The sequence below is a fragment of the Triturus cristatus genome, chromosome 4_2 (assembly GCF_964204655.1).
Source record: "Triturus cristatus chromosome 4_2, aTriCri1.1, whole genome shotgun sequence".
In the NCBI taxonomy this organism is placed as follows: domain Eukaryota; kingdom Metazoa; phylum Chordata; class Amphibia; order Caudata; family Salamandridae; genus Triturus; species Triturus cristatus.
The window spans coordinates 989,158,090-989,175,733 of record NC_140586.1 but is presented as its reverse complement, the minus strand read 5'-3'; positions in this window follow the sequence as shown (position 1 = coordinate 989,175,733).

The window sequence follows — 17,644 nt, the reverse complement described above, 5'->3', positions numbered from 1 at the left end:
TATGTATGCGCTGGGGGTCCGCACCGTACATACGGGGGTGGGGGTATGCTCCGTACATACACGGGTGGGGTGGGGGTACACTCCGTACATACAGGGTGGGGGTACGCTCCATACATACATGGTTGGGGGTACGCTCCGTACATACACGGGTGGGGTGGGGGTACGCTCGTTACATACACGGGTGGGGGTACGCTCCGTACATACACGGGTGGGGTGGGGGTACGCTCCGTACATACACGGGTGGGGGTACGCTCCGTACATACGGGGGTGGGGGTACGCTCCATACATACACGGGTGGGGTGGGGGTACGCTCCGTACATACATGGGTGGGCATACGCTCCGTACATACACGGGTGGGGGTACGCTCCGTACATACAAGAGTGGGGTGGGGGTACACTCCGTACATACATGGGTGGGGGTACGCTCTGTACATACATGGGTGGGGGTACGCTCCGTACATACACGGGTGGGGTGGGGGTATGCTCCGTACATACACGGGTGGGGGTACGCTCCATACATACACGGGTGGGTGTATGCTCCGTACATACACGGGTGGGGTGGGGGTATGCTCCGTACATACACGGGTGGGGGTACGCTCCGTACATACATGGGTGGGGGTACGCTCCGTACATACACGGGTGGGGTTGGGGTACGCTCCGTACATACACGGGTGGGGGTACGCTCCGTACATACACGGGTGGGGTGGGGGTCCGGTGCGTCCATCCGCGGGGGCTTCGGGGTCTGGCGCGTCCATCCGCGGGTGGCTGGGGGTACGGCGTGTCCATCCACGGGGGGGCTGGGGGTACGGCACGTACACACGGGGGCTGGTGATACGGTGTGTACATACGGGGGGGTCTGGGGGGTTGTTCGGCGCGTACCGGGCCCCCTTTTCCTCACGCTTCGCGGCGTACTTCGCTTTTCCGGCACTTTTTGGGTGCCGTAAAAATATTGCCGTCCGGAGTGCTGTCGGTACGAATCGTACTTGCTGGTACGTAAACAGCTGCCTAACTCCGTAAGAATGTCGCGTATGCGCTGTCCCGGATCACATTCGTATGTATTTTTTCGTCGGTCGGTGTTTTTTCCGATTCGTACGGAAATGGTGTTTCCGTACGAATCGTACTTGCATGTTTGTACGGTCTTTTTACCGGGTACGAGTCGGACGGAGAAAACGCTCCATCCGACGATTCGTACACGGTTTTTCCAGGATCGGAATCTACACCTACGTTGGACTTTTTCTTTACGGACATTGGTTGGGGTTAGGGAGAGGGGTGGGTCAGATGTTGTGTTTTTTTTACATAGTTCATTTTTGTTAGGGTATTAAATTATATATTTCTACTTTACATACAATGTTGTTATGTTTGGTGGGTTGGGTTACTGTTTTACATCATACTGTTTGCTTGCTGGTACAGGGCCGCCCACAGCCAGTGTTTGATTTAAATAATTGGCTGACTTTGTAAGACACAAACAGATAAATGCGGCACCCCTCACTGAGTGACTTGTCCTACTAGTACTGTCAGACTCTTCTAGTCTATGCATTCTGCAACTGGACTCAAAGGGGCGTGTGAATTGAATTAATGAAAACATGTCCATTAATAATTATACCTCCCCAAACTTCTCTTACTTTTGCTTGATGTTTAACTTAGGCACAGCAATGGGTGCATGGTGATGATGGTTTCCTTTCCTAACATGCCATGGTTGTGGTGGTAGTCGTAGTAGTAGACACTGGCAGTAGCATTTGCAAAAAAAGAAAATGAGACAGTCAGTCGCCTGAGAGAGACTCTTCGAGGAGTAGTAGAATGCAGTACAGAACTTACTGCAAAACAATAATATGAAAAAATACATCAAAATATAATGGTGGTGGGGATAGCCTAGTACACAGAGTTACAAACTATAGTTGTGTCAAGTCACTTGACTAGGCCAACAGTACACTGGACACAAGCGTAACCGTTAGTGCTGTGTAAGAGGATGACAACAAATCCAATCAATGCCGGCAATTAATGCTGATGTATAGGTTCCTTTGGTAAAAAAATCACCTCACAAATATACTGCTCATGGGCGGGCAAGCAGAAGAAGATCCTCGCCCTGCCTTGAAATTGAAGTACTGTTGCTTTTGTCACATCCGCCCCAGCAAGCGTGTGATAAATTATTGGTGTACATTTAATTTAGTCATACCTTAATAAGTCACACAGCCCGGGGGAAGAGGGATAGGGTTTGCTGAATGGATGGGAAGGGGGGTTTGGGGAAAGGTTTGACACAGAAAAACAGTACGCTTGGACAAACAAGAAACGACAACCTTTGTAGACTACCATATCCATATCAATATGTTAAGGGGGAAAAAGGAAATGCATGCATAATGATGATTGATAAGGAGACGCGGATTACATACATTTTGTGTTCAGTTGTACCGGGCTTGCTTTTACAGATAGCAAAGAAAATATTTTAAAAAGCTGTAGGGAAGAATTATAAACAGAGAGCAAACCTAATGATAATAATAAAAACAAGAACACACTGTTGTAAAGATTGTAGACAAAAAAATGAATCGAATTATTTAAAAGATGATGAAAGTTGATACTGTGTTACCCTGGTCAAAATGTGGATTTGCATCTCGGCAATCCTCTTGGTCCTCCCTTCCATGGATGCTCCGTCCATCAATCTTGGGTGTCGCCACTGCCTGCCTGGCAGATGTAGATTCATTGGTAAGGTAAGTGTGCATTGTTTTCCCAAGTATAGCACAGGGTAAGGCCCGGCCTGTAATTATAGATGGAAAAACAAAAGGGATATTGAGAAACCAAGTCAAAAAAAATGCACAAGTTATGGTGTAGTGCAACAAGAACACTTTCCGAGGTGGCATGTATGCATCATCTCTACTCTAGTCTGTTTCCAGCATTAACCTACAACAACAACAGGACAGAGCAGGCCCACAGTGACGGCACCCTTTGCACATCCTCCATTTAGCATACATTTTTTGAAAGAGTTGGACAAAGCACATATCCAGCAACATAGCATTTTACAATTTAAGTGACTAAATCAATGCACCGCAGTCATACCACTGCTACACTTGACTCCCCGCTAAACAGACATTTAGGTCTGCTGTGGTTGTTGTTGACTTGTTTACCGTTTATGCCACTCATGAAACGCCCTGACTTATTCCATCAATCATCTCCGATACTTGTACTGAGTGACTGTGAAGATACAATGTCACTGTGGTCATCATGATGGTGTTGTTCAACTCAGTCTGCAGTGTACCGAGTGTGTCCAGATTCCAGATTCAAAAATGCAATGGATCGGCCTGCAGTAGAAGTACAATTTTGTTATTAAACAACAAGAGTGGAAATATTGACTTGAGTCACTCTTAGTTTGTATACTAAATACTAGTACACTTTGACTTCACTTCATGCACAACAAACAACTCAGAGTCGGTGTCCAATGCATGCCATTCATTACCTGTTCCATCTCATCTTAAGTGAAGGGGCCGTCTCTCTCGCCATCATCATCATGGTGTTGTTGTCCTACTCAGTGTGCATTGTACAGATTGAGTCCCCTTCTTATATTCAAAAGCAATGTATCGGGCTGCAGTAGAAGTACAAATTTCTTATTAAAAATAGTTACAAGAAGGGAAAAAATGCCTTGAGTTACTCTTAGTGTGTAGATTATTACATATAGTACACAATGAAATAACTTCATGCACAACAAACAATAACAACATCACTCAGTCAGCGTCCAATGCATGGCATCATTCATTACCTGTTCCTTCTTATCTTCAGTTAATGGGCAGTCTCTCTCGGATCAGAAAGGAGAATAGCTATAGTAGTCATCATCATGTTCCACTACTTTTGGAGGGACTAGGAAAGATTTTGTTTTTTCTTCTATTTTGCATCATCCAATCATCATCTGTCTTGAGGGCAATGGATTTAGGGAGATTCAGGAGGATGGAGGAGCAGGATTCGGAGGAGTATACTGTGAAATGAAGACAGCTGAAACTCGTATATTGCAATAAAAAGAGTAGAAGATGGTGTTGATGGATTTGTTGGGATTCAAAGTTTCTAACCAGAAAGACAGACACACAAATAAAGGAAAATAAGGGAGGAAGACAGTAAGAAGTGCAAGCCTAATTGTGAGGGAAGTATAGCTCGTCGTCAAACTCTGGGGGTTCAACCAGAAGTAGGTAATCATCATCTAACACACTACTTCTGTCACCTGAGCCGCTGTCCTCATCTTCCTCCCTTGATTCATGTATTGTGTAATTCAGTGGTATAAAGTTATGTTATGTTATGTTAACATGGGACTTATATAGCGCAACGGCTACTCCAAAGGAGTGTCCCGGCGCTTTGTACTCCAGACCTAAAGAGAGAGCTGGAAGAACATAACAGTAAAAAGACAGGAGCCTACAAGAGAAAGCAGACTAACCAGAGAACAACCAAGTTTTCAAGTCTTTCCTAAAGGCAAGCAAGTTCGACGTAGCCCTCAAGGGCACCGGTAGAGAATTCCATAGCTGAGGGGCAAGAAATCTAAAGGACCGGCCACCAAGGCGAGCCCTTTTGATGCGTGGTACCCGAGCCAGAGCTAATGTTTCCGACCTAAGGGATCGTGTAGGTCAGTAGAATTCAAGCCTCTTCTGGAGATATTTTGCACCATTACCATGCAGGGCCTTATGGGCTAGGGCCATGGCCTTGAACAGTATCCTCTTCCGTACAGGAAGCCAATGGAGGGCAAGAAGAAGATTAGAGGCACTGATACGACGATGCAGACCAAAGATCGCTCGAGCTGCAGCGTTCTGGGTCACCTGCAGACGCTGAAGGAGATATTCTGGCAGACCCAGATATAGCACATTTGCGTAGTCCAATCTGGATCCTATGAGTGCCTGGACAGTTATCCTCCGATGTTCCTCAGAGAGAAGGGGAAGGAATTTGCGCAACATTCTAAGGATCCCGAAACACGTTCCCGTCAGAGTGGAGACCTGGGATTTTAGCGAAAGCTCATTATCAATTTTTACTCCCAGGTTCTTAGCCCACTTGGATGACTGACTTGGAGGGAACATGTCAGCAGGCCACCATCCATGCCAATCTGGTTCCGATGGGCATCCGAAGAATAGTATTTCGGATTTGTCCGAGTTGCACTTGAGGCTGCAAAGTTGAAACCAATTAAAAACAGCCCCAAGGCACTCGCGGATCCTTCCTCCATCGAACTCTTCGCTCTTACGGCAGGTGAACAGAAGCTGGGTGTCGTCAGCATAGGAGACGATCCGGGCCCCATAGGACTCTGCCAGTGTCGCCAGAGGGGTCATAAGGATGTTAAATAGAGTGGGGCTCAGTACGGAGCCCTGAGGCACTCCGACTCCCAGTGGCGGCATTTCGGCAGATCCAGGTGGGACCCAGACCGTCTGCCGGCGGTTGGCTAGAAAGGAACGAAACCAATTGAGCACCGTCCCCCCCAGTCCGATGTCATGTAGTCTAATGAGGAGGTCCTCATGGGGGACGGTGTCAAACGCCGCCGACAGGTCTAGCATAACTAACATTACCCTGCCTCCGGTATCCAGCACCTCCTTCACGATCTCAGAGACTTCCAGGAGCACCGTCTCAGTGCTCAGATTGGAGCGGAAGCCCGATTGGGATTCATGAAGTATCTCGTTCGACTCCAGGAAGTTAGAGAGCCCGCTATGAACGTGTTTCTCCAGGATCTTGGTAAGTGCCGGGAGGAGCGAGATAGGCCTATAGTTGGAAGGCACTTCTGGGTCAAGATTCGGCTTCTTAATAAGAGGGATGACCATGGCCTGTTTCCAGGACTGGGGCAAAAATCCCTGACTCAGGGAAAGATTAAGAATGGGATTAGCTATAGGGTTAACTATATCTGCCATTCTCGCTAGAAATTTAGCTGGACAGGGATCTAGCGGTGAGCCCGATTTGAGGTTCCTCATCAAGGCTAAGGATGCGTCAGCCAAAAGGGGCGGGAAGTGTAGCAGAACTGGGCCGGGAGGCAACGGAGCAGTTGTCTCGATCGACAAAGTTGACGAGTCAACTATAGGTCTCCGAGGAAAAGAATCCTGAATTTGCCTAATTTTAGCGGTGAAAAAATTAGCAATAGTGTTGGCCCAGGTCTCCACCGGAGCGTCCTGCGCTGAGATTGACCGCGGACTAGTGAATTCTCTCACAATTGAGAAGATCTCCTTACAGGAGTTTGCCGCATCTTCAATCCTTTTGGCAAAATAGCGTTTCTTGCCCTGAAGTATTAAATCATGATATGCTTTCATCATGGTTTTATAAAGTTGTTTGGCCTCCGGTTCGTATTGGGCTCTCCAGGCCCGCTCAGCGACTTTGCATTGCCTACGATGATGGGCCAATTCCTCCGTAAACCAAGGGGCCGAGACCCGTTGGGCGGCAGACCTGGGTGTCTGTAATGGGGCGAGCTCATTTAATCTAGCAAGAAGCCAGGATTGCAGGCTCTCCAGGTCTTTCTCCAGGTCACCCGTATGTGGCATGGGATGATTCACCTGAGCCTGCGCTAGCAGTTCCGGAGTCACCCGGTGGAGTGCCCTATAGCTGCTACCCTGCTGTCTCGTAGCACTGGCCGTAGAGTTCGTTATAGATGGTATTTCAAAATGGACAAGACAATGATCAGACCATAAAACTGGCAGAAGTGTTACAGCCATGATAGGTAAGGTGGAAAAGACCTGGTCAAGTGTATGGCCTTTGTCATGAGTCGGGCCAAAAATATAGGGGGAAAGACCCAGAGTAGATGTAATGTCTAGCAGCTTAATAGCATCCTGGTCTTGATAATCATCCATATGGAAGTTAAAATCACCCGCCAATATACAGCGCTCCGATCTTAAAACAAGGACCGACATAACCTGCTGGAGATCGTCAAAAAAGGATCCCACCGGGCCCGGAGGTCTGTAAACAACAAGACCCTTCAGCGCTTGCTGAGGTGAAAAAGAGATGGTGAAGGCAAGAGAGTCAGCACCTACGATGGCATTTAGGCGCGTGACCATACACGGAAGAGATTTTTTAACAACCAAGGCAACTCCTCCCCCCCTACCCTTGTCTCTATCTTGTCGATGGATGATATAGTCTGGGGGAATGGCTAACGCGATGTCCGGGTGGGAGGATTCATTGAGCCATGTCTCAGTGAGCATCAGACAGGTAGGACTGGTCGTCGAGAGGAGATCATAAATCTCTTGAGTGTGTCGATGCAGCGACCTCGTATTAAGGAGTAGACACTGATGTTTAATGCTACAATCCTTAGTAGAGCGGGGGGAAGGGAGATTGCGGATAGGATGCCATTTACAGCCAGGGCATTTATGTTTACCCCTATATCGGCCAGGAAAGACTAAGCGACAGGACGCGTCCCCGTCGCGCAAAGAGTAAAGGTCCTGAGCAGAATAGGAAAACATAATGGCCAGAATTACCTGCCACGCCGGACGCCTCCGGGACGCTGACGGGCTAAACTCAGGCGGAAACTCCGGCGGAAGTCCGGCGATCCACTGCGCGTATCCGCTGCGCGGGGAGTAACCCCTTAAATAGAGGTCGAGCGTCCGAGTGACGTCAGGACCGTAATACGAATTGGCGCCGTCAGGTGTGCCACTCACCCAAGATGGCCGCCAAAAAGATCTCTGGGGACGAGGACCCGCAAAATGCGGTGAGTCTCCAATTTATAGTGCGTGTGGGGGGCCTACAATAAAACCAGGGGCTAAAAACATAAAGACAAACACAAATAGTCAAAACAGGGAATAATTAAAAATTAGAGCGCAAACACGCGAGATATCTATATCTGTAATGCACAGAACAGTGCAGGTAGCGCGCACTAGGTGGTTCGCCAAATGCAGTTAAAATAAGGTCTGTAGGAGACCGAGCACCAGATTGGTTCCCTTAAAGTGCTGATTCATTTTGATCATGGTTAACCTCTCCACGTTTTTGGGCGAGAGACTGGTCCTTCTCACTGTTATAATGGAACCAGCAGCACTGAAAACACGTTCAGAAGAGACACTTGCGACAGGGCAAGCCAGATAGTTTATCGCCAGCCTGCTGAGCAGTGGCCATTGGGCCCTTTTCCCATACCAATCCCGTAATGGGTTTTGATCAATGTACACCTCTGTTGGGCCGTCCAGATAGGCCTGGACCATCCGCTCAATGTTCAGGGGTGCTAAACCTTTTTCGGGCTCTTTTCTCTTTGCATCAGCACTGGACTTACCAATGCCTAAATGTAAATACCAATCGTTTAACGATTTTACTGGGCCTAATGATCCAGGTCTTGCTGTTGTCGATAGTGTTGGTGAGTGTTCTCAGCCAAACGCACTGCCCTCTGGCTCCGAAGTTGAAATTGACGCCGGATGCCCTGCTGCAGTACTTATTGCGGGTTTATCTAGCGGGCTTTTAATTAGCAGCCGTTCATTTTCCAACATACTCGCTGACTCAGCTATCCAAGTTTTGTAGCAGGCAACATCCATTTCTGAAAAAGGAATTAATGTGTTCAGTGCCCATTTTGCTCATGGATCCAGAATTGTGGCACAAAACTAATGTTCTTGTGACAAAATCTTATTTTGCACCCTTGTATGGTCAGCTAAGCGACGTGCTAAGCTCTCCACCAACTTATATGCTTCTTTTTTTTCCTCTACACATTTGTATGCTTCAGACACCTCTTTAAGCTGATTCTCTAGCATTTGCAAAAATGGGATAGCTTGGCCCATAGTAAAGTCCTCCTTGCTGACTTCATGTGTGAAGACCTCGAAAGGAAGAAGCATCTCAGTCAGGCATTTAACTAGGCACCATTGGTCCATCTGAAGGCTCATGCCTTTCACAGAAGCATCCCCTCTTCGCATGACATATTCATTGATTGGCCTGTACTGCTCAAACAGATGGTCAAGCATGTAATAAGTTGAGTTCCAACGTGTTGCCACCTCCTGGATGAGTGCTTTGACTGGCATTCTATAGCCACGTTGAATGATCCTCCGCTGCTTCCGAGCTTTAAAAGAATGGCTGAAATAAGTGCATATTCTTCGGCAGGTGGTCAGTAAGTTGCTGACTATGGCTTCTTTTTTCATAAAGTCTTGAACTATAATGTTAATGCAGTGCGCCAAACACAGAACCCTGAAATAGGAACCAAGCTCCATGGCATTAAGTACATTACTGCTATTATCTGTGGAAACAAAACTAATATTAAGCCCTCTTGGGCGCAGCCATTCAAAAACCTTGCTGCGAAACTCTTCCAATATGTTTACAGCAGTATGAGATTTCTCCATGGCGAACATGGATACAGTTGCATGTTTCCGAGTAGCTTTAAAAATCTCAGCTGTGTCAACAGCATCTACTTCAGATAGCTTATCTCTAACCCCAAAAAAAGAGACCCAGCGTGCAGTGATGCACATGTAATCAGTGGCTTGTCAACTGGTCCACATGTCTGTTGTTAGGTGGATATTGTGAACAGCACTCTGCTGCAAAGCTTGTCCAACCAATTCCAGCACATCATGATGTAGTGCCGGAACAGCAATTCTTGCAAAATAGGACCGGCTGAGAACCTTCCATTTAGGGCAGATGGTTGACACAAATTCAAGGAAACTCACCCCTACCACAAATGAAAAAGGGAGAAGGTCCAGCGCTAACATTTTAGCCAGCTTCGCATTGTACAACTGTGCGTTGGGTGGTTGCGTTGGTAGTGCCCCTCCAACCTAAGCATGCTCTCAATGGTAGGCTGGATTATTTTCCTTGGTGGTGCTGTTGTTTTATTTAACCCAGTTAGGCTCAACAACGCCCTTTGTTTCATTGCAGTACTCGGTCGCCTTGATGTCTCAGCCTGACTCTGAGTATGGCTCTTACTGGGGTGCCACTGAGATGTTGCTGAGGATGTGGGCGATACCACTACACTGCTGTGGACAGGGCTACAAATGTCTCCCTCTTGTTCACCTTCCACCGTGATAATATCGTCCCCTGATTCTTCATGCCCAACACAATGGATCAAGTTTTACTTGGTTCTAAGCGAAGTAGTTGAGCCTCCCACACGATAGTGTGGTGTATTTTGAGATGACTTGTTTGGCCTCCGGTACCATAGTTTGTACCAAGCTTACCCCGCCTAACAGCATGTCGGCAAATTGAGCATATAGCAATGTTCTCCTCCTTTCTGGTAACCGAAAAGAAGTCCCAAACTGGGGAGGAGAACTTTCTGGAGCTGCTGAATGTGCCACTTTCAATACCAGATGAACTGGAGGGTGTGCTTGGAATGTGACTCTGTGCAGCTACACTGTGACTTCTACCACTACCTTCTGAGATTGTGGTTGAGCTGGATGTAGGTCCCTGCCGGGCCTTGCAAATGCAAATATGGAAGCTGGAGGTCATGGTGATGTTACCTGTGTTGGTGGTATCCGTGCTACATCCCTCGCAGCCATTTTGGATAGGGTAATAATGTTGGTCTCCATCCCCTTTGGGCCGGGAGTGATGTTTGTGATGACTGGCTCGTCATCATCATCATCCCCCTCTTGTACATATACCTCCATAACTCTAAGGCTTTCTGGAACCTTCCTTTTCACTAGCCTTGTCTTGTGGCGTGCATCACTCTCAGACTGAGCTGGTGGCTTCCAAGTGGCATCTCGATCATCAGAAGTGGGGCTTGAAGAAGAAGATGATGGACTAACCCTCCTATTCCTTGCAGGGGGTCTGGAAGACAATGGATCTTCTGAAACAGTGGTTTGCTCCACTTTGTCTGCAGGAAGCTTGATTGCCTGAAATGCCCCTACTTCAGGAGGAACAACTACTATTGTGGGCTGTTCTTGCAGCTGCGGCTGTTATTGCGGCTGCGTCTGTTCTTGCGGCTGCTGCTGTTCTTGCGGCTGCGGCTGTTCTTGCGGTTGCGGCTGTTCTTGTGGCTGCTGCTGTTCTTGCGGCTGCTGCTGTTCTTGTGACTGCTGCTGTTCTTGCGACTGCTGCAGTTCATGTGGCTGTGTCTGCTGCTGCACACTTATCTGCTGAGTTTCCGCCTGCGTTGATTGTGTACTACTTTGCGATAATGACATTTCAACATCGCTGCTCGTTAGTAGACTGGCTACCCCTGCGACACTCATGTGCTTGGGCCTAGGTTTGTGGGGTTTGCCCACTGGTGCGGAGGTGCTGCTCCCAGCTTGGTTCTCGGAAAACGCTACTGCAGGCGTAATTTCTTTGGTCCCAAAAAACTCATTGGTCGGCACACCAGTCGTGGTTAGTGCCACTTCCTTTTTATGTTCCTTCTTCTTCTCACCGGCAACTTTCTTGGTACTGGAGGACCTGGTACCTTTCATTGGGGCCATCTTCTTCAGATGTCAGGCAGGACGCAGGTGCACAAGTTGCAGAGATGTCTGTGGTCACATGTGGACGTGATGTGGTGCGCAGCAGGACTTCTGTCTGGCAGTACAACGGGTGATGATGATGACACCTCCTCCTCTGTCTTTTTGTGCACCTAAAAGTAAATAAACCAGGAGAAGATCATCAGTGAAATGTTGCATTTGTTATAGTGGTTCAATTACTACTGGCACAAACAAACAAATAAAAGATATAGTCTAGCCATTTGTGAGACTATGTCAACAAGGGCTATGGAATACTACTGTGTACACACTACACTCTCAGGAAGGATAGGAAAGAGAATAAGAACAACCAAAATACAAATGTAATGGAAGTGGAGTGGACCCTGTTTGGCATTAAATTATTTTACCATCACATCATTCAGGGAGCTGCTGCTGGCAAAGGGGATGGATGGAAGCAGTCAGCCAATAGGAAAACCATGCAGGCCTATATGGCAAAAGCAGCACACTAATAACTCCCACCATAATAGGCCACCAGCCACATGGACACTCACAAATCACAATCAACAAGCAGGAGGCCTGGGAAACAATGAACTGACAAAAGGCCTATAAATGCCAGGCAAAGGATGCATGCTAAACCACACTGCTTTTGCCTTTTTAATGCAATAAAATGCAAAAACGAAAATCCACATGGCAAAACAAGGTCTGCAGGGTGCACATCAACACACCAGACACACACAACAAAGGCATTTCTTTAACACACACACACAAAAACAGAAATACGCCCAAAAAAACACATTTTCCAACTCAATCCAATGCCATCTATGCCCTAAATGATGTTAAAATTCAACAGACCACACAGAAACATTTGTTTAATGCACCTGTGGCTACCTGCTCTGAAACTACTGGATGAAAGCAGGCCTGTTGGCAACGCATAAACACCTGTGGTCTGCACCCAAGGATAGCGGTGGAAGGACCTTTTTGCTGCTACAAGTGTGGTTATAACTTTTACCCTTCAATGCCCACACCACCTCCTGCCTCTACCAAAATCCCTCTAAAAATTCTACATTTGAATGTGCGTTCTTAAGTTAAACACTATAGGGAGATTCATGACCTTATCGAGAACGAATCTCCTGATGTGTTTTTCATTACCGAAACTTGGCTTACTGAGGACACAGTGGCCGAACCTGGCCTTGCACTTCCTATGGGGTTCAGTATCCGGACTCTTAATAGAGGGACCAGAGGTGGGGATTGGCTGTTATTTTTAAATCTCACCTCCACTGCACTTTTGCTAAGGAAGACGTCTCAGGGTGCGAATGCGCCAGTTTTACCATCTCATTTAGTGCACACTTTTCCTTTTCTGGCCTTTAAGTCTATCGCCCCCCTGGTTCCATATCAGAATTTAAAACAGCTATTATTGAGGCTGTACACCTCTAGCACTGAGAGCTGCAAATTTCAGCCTCATTGGCGATCTAAATATCCATTTTGATCGTCTTTCTGATCTGGAAATTTGCAGCCTGATTGCGGAATTTGCTGCGTGTCAATTAAGACAGCTGGTAGTGAGTTCCACCCACACGGCTGGGCACTTACTTGACCCAGTTTTTTCCAACATCCCCTCTTTTTCGGTCAAGACTCCCAGCCCTGTGTGCTGGTCTGAACACCATCTTATAGCCATCACCCTCCCTCTTGCGGAGGAAGTGACCAGAGCTGACCCTAGGGCTACCTTTAGACGCTGCTGGCACAAACTTAAGCTGGAAGATCTCCTTGCCTATTTGGCTTCTTGCCCTCATATTCTTGATAATATTCTGGAGCAATCGTATAAAACAATCTGCGAGCGGATACTTCAGGCATTAGACACTTTTATTCCTGGCAAATGGTACAAAGGCCGCGGCTCCAGTTCTAACCCTTGGTACAATGACTCTCTAGCTGCCCTGCGTACCACATGTAAACAGCTAGAACGAGCCTGGAGAAAAGACTATGACCTCACAGACGCAATCAAACGCTACCATAAAGCCATACATTTGGCCCGAGCTGCCTATCTCGCCAACAAGATAACATCCAGTAAAAACCCTATGAAATGCACTTTTAATATACTCTGTGATTTCAAGAGGAGGAAGGATCCGCCTACCTCGACTATTACATCTGAACAGCAATGCGAGGATCTGGCCACCTATTTTGTCCAAAAGGTAGAAGCTATCTATAAATCCTTCCCTAACTGCACCCCGGACTTGGTGACCCCTTCAATACCTAAGCCTAACGCCATTTTGGCAGTAATACCCTCCATCTACCAGGACGAGTTTCTCACCCTGAGCACTAAAGTCAAATCGGGCTCTCCTCATGATCCTATGAGGCCGGCCTAATTTAGAGACTGTCTACCCATACTTCTTCATTTAGTTTTATTTATTTACAAAGTTTTATAGAGCGCGAACAAGATCCTTTACATTGGCTGCAAGAGGAACAAAACAGAAATATGAGATCAGATATAGAAGGAGGAGTTACAGCGTGCAGAGCTCATGTAAATTTTGCCATGAGAAACGCTTTGGCAGTCCGTCGGGTTTCGGGGGGAAGAGTGTTTCAAATTTTGGGCGCCATCCCGGAGAAGGATCGATTATATGTTTTGTTTTTGTTGAACCTTTGAGGTTTCAGTAAAAGGTTTTCGGCACTCCTGGAAGTCCGTAGACCACCAGAGATTGTCAGTTTCTGCGCGAGGTAGCTGGGAGAGTTGTGGTGTAAGGCTTTATGAGTCATGCATGCCACTTTTAGGTGGATTCTAGCTTCAAATGGAAGCCAATTCAAGGATTTCAAGTCCGGGGTAATGTGTGCAGTTCTTTTCGAGCCAGTGATGAGTCTTGCCCCGGAGTTGATAGTCGCTCTTAAGGGCGCTGTTGCAGCTTTTGGTAGTCCACACAGAGAGACACTTCCGTAATCCACACAAGGGAGGACTAGCGCTTGTACTGCCAACTTGAGGTCCTCGAGTGGCAGGAAGGGTTTCAGCTTCCTTAGGGTGCTTATCTGGAAATTAGCTCTCTTTGTGGCGTTACTGATGTGTTTTTGCATCATGAGGTTGTTGTCGAGAGTAATCCCCAAGGATTTTGCAGAATCCACGATAGTTGGTTGTACGTTGAACGCGGAGAGCTGTTTGATCAGATCATGCATTAAAGGTATCTTGGCCGGTGGTGCTATGAGGAGGAATTCTGTTTTTAATGCGTTGAGTTTGAGATGATTTTCTGATAACCAAGACTGGGTGATCATGAGTGTGGAGTTGAGCAGATTAATGTCCTCTAAGGAGTTGATCTTGAGGTATAGTTGCGTGTCGTCCGCATACATATGAAATTGAACATTGGATGTTTGCAAGATTTCAGTGAGCGGTTCCATGAACAAGTTGAATAAGGACGGTGAGAGTGCGGACCCTTGAGAACACACCAAACACACACAACAAAGACATTTCTTTAACACACACCCAAAAACAGAAATACCCCCCAAAAAACACATTTTCTGACTCAATCCAATGCCATCCATGTCCTAAATGATGTTGAAATTCAACACACCACACAGAAACACGTGTTTAATGCACCTGTGGCTACCTGCTCTGAGACTACTGGATGAAGGCAGGCCCGTGGGCAGACAAGGCCACACAAGATTGCAGGCCTAGGCTTCAAAATGGCCACCAGCCACATGGCCAGGCCCACCCAACTACAAGAAACAGAAGACAATGCAAGCCTATTGCAAAAAGCACACTGTCTGCATTCAAAATTGCCGCCAGCCTCATGGCCAGGCCCACAACAAGAAGCCTAGGCCACAAAGGAATACCATGCAGGCCTATATGGCAAAAGCAGCACACTAGTAACTCCCACCAGAAAAGGCCACCAGCCACATGGACACTCACAAAGCACAAGCAAGAAGCAGGAGGCCTGGAAAACAATGAACTGACAAAAGGCCTATAAATGCCAGGCAAAGGATGCATGCTAAACCACATTGCTTTGCCTTTTTAATGCAATAAAGTGCAAAAACGAAAATCCACAGGGCACAACAAGGTCTGCAGGGTGCACATCAACACACCAGACACACACAACAAAGGCATTTCTTTAACACACACCCAAAAACAGAAATACCCCCAAAAAAAACATTTTCCAACTCAATCCAATGCCATCCATGCCCTAAATGATGTTTGAAATATGTTCAACATCCACCAAAGGAACAGTTGCTTCATCATGCAACCACCCATGACTAGCACTGGGCCTACTGGCTACCAACGACAATTAAAAAAAAAAGGAATGATAAGTACCAAAATTGTAGTTGTGGCAACTGCAATGCCCCCAATCAAACAGACACAACACCAACTTACTAGTAAAATATCAAATTCAAATGTCCTCAAATCCAATGATAATGATGCAGCAGACACAAAGAGTGATCCTTCCAGCTCAGAATCCAAAGGCAGAATGAACAGGAGATGGACAAAGCCCTGGGAGGAGCCTGCTGGACAGGAACAGGAAGTTGGAGACTCTGTGGCACTTCCTCCCTCTCCCCCCAAAAGATTTTATTTATAAAAAGGACTCCTTGCACAAAAAAGGACAGCCAAAAGTCAATCTGAGTAGTTTTTTTCATCCAAATCATCATTTACAGAAGGTTTTATGCTGCTAGAGATAATATACTTCTCCAGATTCAAAATTTTGCGTGTTTGAGATCGCGAGCTTCACCACACTTCTGCCGGATGTAGATGGCGCGTCCAAAATGATGTCTTCGCGATCTCACGCTCTCTGTTGCGGTGGAGATTGACGCGTTTGCGACCTCATGCTCTCTCTCGCGTTGGTGAACGATGTGTTCACGATCTCAGACTCTCGCGGTGTCTGATGGCGAGGCGAATGACGTGATTGCGAACTCTCGCGAGATAGCGCGACCGTCTACCAACATCTCGTGGAGCACCCGAACGGATCAGAAAACGCGTCAGAGAACGCAGGTATCCCGGTAAGGCGATCGCGTGTGCGAGAACGCATTTTCAAAGCGCGAACATGAAAATAATCTCCGCTACGCTGCGAATCGTGGAAATTTTTGAATTTTCGCGCTCTCCGCGGAACGCAAAGATTGAATGGAATTTGACGTCCACCCCTATTATGTATATCAAGTTTGTCACACTTGCTTAGCCACCTGCCTACAGCCCAGGGCTATACACTTTTTCAGGTTGACCTGGGCAGTCATGCCTACTCCAGGGCATTAAAAGACTCTGTACTCCCACTCCCGTGTATCAATTTACAGATTATGCTTAGTGAAATGTGCCCTCAGGTGTCTGCCTCTGTGTCATTGTGGTGTGGTTTCCTTTTTAGGACAACTGGGTGTTCATACGTTTGAGGGTCATCAGGCCATCTGAGATGTGACTATAGGAGACCAGACCTGTGTGACATATAGGTGTGTGATCACTTGACTGTGCACTTTGGTGTTTGCAACTGTGAAGTTCAGGCAGCTGTGTTTCATTGACAGCAGACTGTGAGGTGCTCATGGTCAGGGAGTTGTGTTTGCAGTCACTCATATGTCTGTTTTGTATGATGTGGGGTCATCTGGGTCCGGGATATGTTGTTTGCAGGGGATGGACATGTGCACTTGTCAGCTGCAGAGTTTGCTTTACTCACGACCTATGATTGTGACACAGTGCAGACTGTTGTTGTCTGGATGCCCTGACCCTGTGACAGAAGACAGTGATGACTGACTTTCCAGGCATGCCTGTGCCATGGCATTTAGCTTGCTATGAGTGATCCTGCAGTGGAGTCATATGTGCTCCATGCACCCCATTGTGGCTTTGACTATCAGGACATGAGGACATCATTGTGCGTGGTGCTGGTATGCATCACAAGCATGTGAAATGAGACTCTGGCCATCCCTTCATCCTGACACATGTAGTGAGTCAGTGGCAAGAGATGTGATGTGTGTATAGTAACAAACTTCTACATGTTCACTTGCATGTCCAACAACTCTGTAGGTGGTGCATGTGTGCACATTGGGGTATTAGCATCCAACATGCAACAGACATAAATGTGCAAGTCCAGGAGGGATATGAATGCCATGGTTGATGGCCAGACTGACAATTGGCTTATCCTAAACAGTGTGAGCACTTTGAGCAATGTTCAGCTGATGATGCCAGGGCTTGCCCTGTGATGTGCTGTACTCACTGTGGTGTGTGCGGTCAGTGCAGGTGACTAATGTTGGTCTGGTTTTCCTAATTCTATCCAGATACATCCATGGCCACAGCAGGGGACAGCGCCACGGGCCAGGAGGAGCCACAGAGCCAGACTGGGACATCAACCGAGGAGTTGCAGGGACCCAGTGGCACGGAGGGTGAGGGGAGCCACACCGAGGAGTCGTCAGCACAATCCCCCCCAGCTGAGGGCCACAGCA